The sequence below is a fragment of the Acanthisitta chloris genome, unplaced genomic scaffold, assembly GCF_000695815.1.
Source record: "Acanthisitta chloris isolate BGI_N310 unplaced genomic scaffold, ASM69581v1 scaffold6058, whole genome shotgun sequence".
NCBI lineage: Eukaryota > Metazoa > Chordata > Aves > Passeriformes > Acanthisittidae > Acanthisitta > Acanthisitta chloris.
This window is the reverse complement of record NW_008687479.1, coordinates 28,849-33,298: the sequence shown is the minus strand read 5'-3', so window position 1 is coordinate 33,298 and position 4,450 is coordinate 28,849. Positions and strand designations below refer to the sequence as shown.

The 4,450-nt window shown below is 40.6% G+C and overlaps 1 protein-coding gene across 1 annotated transcript in view; it reads left to right on the top strand.

The window, feature by feature from the left end:
* LOC103807846 (sodium channel protein type 5 subunit alpha-like) overlaps positions 1 to 4,450 on the top strand; it is a gene marked incomplete at its 3' end in the record, with an annotated part of 39,568 nt that overhangs the window by 9,527 nt on the left and 25,591 nt on the right. The window lies entirely within an intron of this gene.

Here is a 4,450-nt window from a genome sequence, read left to right as displayed (position 1 = left end):
CTGAACCTGGCTGGAAAATTGCTTCTTTGGCTTGTCTTGAGCATGGGGAGACGCACTAATAGGAGCCTACCAGAGACACTCAAGCAGGAGGAGACCAATTTCCTCCCATTACCTGGTTGTGTGGGTTTCTACAACCTCCTCCCAGCCCTTCCGTATCTCCTGCAGGATAGGTCATGCCCAGAATCCAGGGCTGTGTTTACCATCAAGTCATGTAGTAGCCAATGCTGTATATAAAGTATTCTCCTTGGTCTCTGCTCCCTCTACCCACCCAATCATCTTCACCATAACTCCTCCAGTTCCTTTCTGAAATGAAGTTTTGAAAATGTTCTTCCACATGGTTATGGGGTAAGGAGGCAGCTGAGAGCTGGGCCAGAAGTGAGTTCCTAGAGAAAGAGGCAGGGAAAGACAGGAAACAAGGAGAGGAGAGTACCCAGGAACCTGGAAGACCTAGCAGAAGGGCCAGCAGTAGCAAATGCCAGGAGACAGCAAAGGAGAGCCAGATCCCCTGTCATGGGCTGAGCAACAGGAGAGTAACTGATTATTATAATTATTTGCAACCCCTTTTAGCAGGGAAGAACTAACTGGTAGTGCCATTTATTCCCAAACATTCTTCCCTAATAATACCCTTAATACAGCCTGTTCCATCGCTTTTGTGAGACATGTTTTTCATCTTCAAACTCAATTTCATTTATTAGAGGCTTCACCGTATGTGACACAGTGTGCACACAGCAAGTGCAGCAAGGATTCGTTTTAATTATTATGTATTACCAGGAGATACAGTGTGTTTGCGCCGGTGGGCGAAAGGGCGAGGAGGGGGTGTTATCTGTTTTGTTTCTGTGTCATGTCTCACAACTGTAAGGTGATGGGGCTTTCTGAATTGAATTTTAAATTTGGAATCAGGATGTTTGGTGGCTGTCAAGTGCTTTGTGCCAGCCAGAGCACCCGGAGAAAGTCTCCAACCAGTGAGCACCCTTGTGGCTGCAATAAATAGTCTGAGATAACAGACACCTCTCTGAAGTTTTTGTTAGAAAGTCAGCCAGAGGACTCTTCTCTGGGCAGTGACTAATGATATTTGAATGTTGCTCTTTATGCAAGTGTGATAATATATAGGGTTGGTTTGGTTTTTTTTTAAATTGGAATCAATTTGTTTAAAGATGAGTCAAAATAACATTTCAGTTGAGTCTTCGAGGGAGGAAGAGAAGCTGGAGGCAGAAACCATATTTTCTAAGCTGACTCTAACCTTTTTTATTTTTCTGAACTATAAAATTTTCCTTTCTTTTGCACAGAAATGTGAAGGGTTTCTACCTTGCAGCTCTATGTACCCCACTGGCTTTCTGCTCAGTCATGTGATATAGGTGTGGAAAGCATAAGATGGAGCATATATTTAATTGGAGAAAATATTTTTTGAGGAAGTTTCCCTTTTTTTTTCTTAATTTGTCAAGTGGAGACATTGTGAGTGTTTGCTCTGTTAAAATCATCTGATGTGGAAGGGAGCAATGTAGAAAATTGAAAGATACTGAGAAACCAGAAAAAGTGTAGAATGAAACAGCCAATATAATGAGAAACTTAGTTTGAAGGAGCTGACTTTGGAAGGAAGAGATTGTAAGAATAGTCCAGAGGAATTTGTGTATTTCCTTACTTCTTGCATATAGTGACTTTAAAACTAGTTTCAGTGCTGTGTGCTTTGAGGAGTATAGGAGGCAGAGCATGGACTTGCAGGACACCTTGTTATTCAGATAATTTTTAATTCTTTTAATATGATGAAGTAGTTACCTTACTCTGGAAATTCATGTAGAAAAGTTCCTAAAAAGCAATTTATGCCCTATAACTGTGACATCAGCATTTTAGTAAGGTTGATAGAAAAAAGGATATGTATTTCCTTTGGAAAGAATGGCACCTTGTTTAGGTACATAAAAACAAGTGTCTACAAATGTCTTACTTTAAAAACCCAAAGCCACCTAAAATGGAAGGTTTCAGGGGTTTTGTTCCATATTTGTGTAACTATTTTGTTTCCCATTCATGCTGAAATTTTTCAGTGCAAAAAACAGACAAAAGAAAACAAAAACTAATTGCAATCTGCCAAGACAATGAAAAAGCCATTGTGTGTTCAGGTGGTGTTGATCAGTTTGAGCAGTCTAAGTTTCAGAGATAAATCCTACTGTATACGAAAGAGGAATTTCTTCTTTGCCCATGTTAGGGTTAACTGTTGGCAAGCCAAGGCTGTGGGTTAATATGATATCAAAGTGGTTCACTCTTAAAAGCAAAAGTTATGACTGTTTGCTTCTTGCAGACCTCTGATTGTCCAGCATGTTTGATTGAAATCCAAACTAACATGCTTTGAAGGACAAATTGATTGTTGTGCACATTTTTAATAATGCACCAATTGGTCTCTTTGGGTGTACTTTAATCCCCCCTTCATTTATCAGTAGGGAATCAGGAGCACACTTCTTCCTCAGCCTGAGGTTTGGCACAGAGATTGTGACACTCCCATGCACAGTTACAGGCTCTGTGGTGAAGATATCCCACTATGCATCAGTTCCTTGGTGCACATTTAGTGGTGCTCTTTGGCACCTGCTTTATTGCTTGTTTTAGAAATCTAAATGTTTAAATCAACAGCAGACAACAGAATTTTGTCTGTTCTCAAGACTTCAAATTTCTTGTTTGCACACAGTCTCCTTTTCCTCCTTACTCCTGTGCTCAGACTCTGTTTTTCTGTTCTGATCTTCTGATCTGGCTGACCAGGAAGTGTCAGTTCAGTCTTCAACCAGCACTGTGCTCCAGAACTTCAATCAAAACTCAAATCATAAAATCATAGAATGGGTTATGATGAAAGGGACCTTAAATATCATCTAGTTCAAAGAGAAAGTTGTCTGGTGTGTTTGTATCACTAACTATGTATTCCAATAAGATACCACCTGTCCTGAGAAAAGCACAAGTCTTTCATCAGCAGAACTGGAGGGTGAAGGGTGATGAAGACACAGCATCCTTTCCTCTTCTGTAGTGACTGATCACCAATCCTCAATCATATTGAATTCCTGGGTGTTTCTGTCAGACAAGGTGTTTGCATAGAAAGCCCACGTGTAAGGCAAAGTGGAAAAGCATCCAGTCTGAGCAGGATATATGCTCCGATAACTTGTGAACACCATCACGTGCCCTCATAACCACAAGATCATGGACAGTAATTCCCTCTTGGCATGCATCACAGCAGGGCTTTTCCACTGCTCACAGCTTACTGAGAAAGCCACAGCACATCTGTTTGGTGGTTGAGCCATTGAGCATTCTTTGCATAGCCTGCCTGGATAAGCTGTCACTCTTGATTTCTAAAACATTTCACAACAGAGGGTTAGCCTAGAGTGGAGCACCTCTTTGTGAGCATCATCTGCAGAGGCCCCTCTGCTCACAAAGACTTACTGCATAAGGCTGCCACCATTATGTCTTATGTCAAAAGGGGATCATGTCCTCTCTGCTGCAGCAAAGCACACCAGATTATCTACCCTCCATCAGTCAGCTGCAAGCCTTGGCTTTGCATTTATTGTGTTTCTAGATCCCTGCTTTTATCTGGTTTTCCATGCTACCCTTCAGGTTTTAGAGATGCTCCTCACAATAGCTGCTTTGCTTCACACTCTCTCTGGAACAGTGATTTTTCTTAGCCTTTTGAGAAGAAGTTGGCTTCCTGTTCTGTTTCTCTTAATGTTAGATTCAGTTGTCTGGAGATAGAAGAGGGAGTGTATACACAAAATCTCTCATCAGCCTGGAGATGCTAATATCCTTAAGCCTCATTGATAGTCAACCAGGAATGATCCACAGCACTTAAATTTAGCTTGCTCCTTGGAGTCTCCCTCAAGAAGTGTCTGTCTCTCTCCATTGCCATTACAGATGACTGCATTAATAAATATTTGTCTTTATGAATACTTCCTTGTTTGTTTGCTCTTTAACAGGGTGCATTTTTGTTTCTTTTGCTTTATACAGTGTGTTTTCCATGCAGAGCAGAATCCACCAGACGCAGAGAGTAGGCTGCTTTGTTGGTATTATTACATTCTGACTTACAGCTGGTTACATTTTTAACCTATGAGTCAGGAATTTCTATCACAAACTTCAATTAATATGTGTCTCATCAGTGTAGAGACTAAAAGTTGCAGGAAAGCATATGGTTTGGTTTCATTATACTTATGGAATTCAGTGACAATGTTCTTGGTGAGAACAGCCAGGGACATGGCTAGATAACATTTCCTACAAACATTGCCTACAGCTCATTGCTACCTTATTCAGCTGGTCAGATTTGGAGTACAAACTGCAAGTGCTTAAAGATTTGAAAAAATGTATCTGTTTTTACAATTTATAGAAGTTAAAATTAGCAAAACAAAGCAAAAGCAGGCCATTCATCTCTCAGTTACTGTCCCAACTGAATATGCTGATTGGTGGATGATGTTTTTGAATGTTTCCCAGAGTA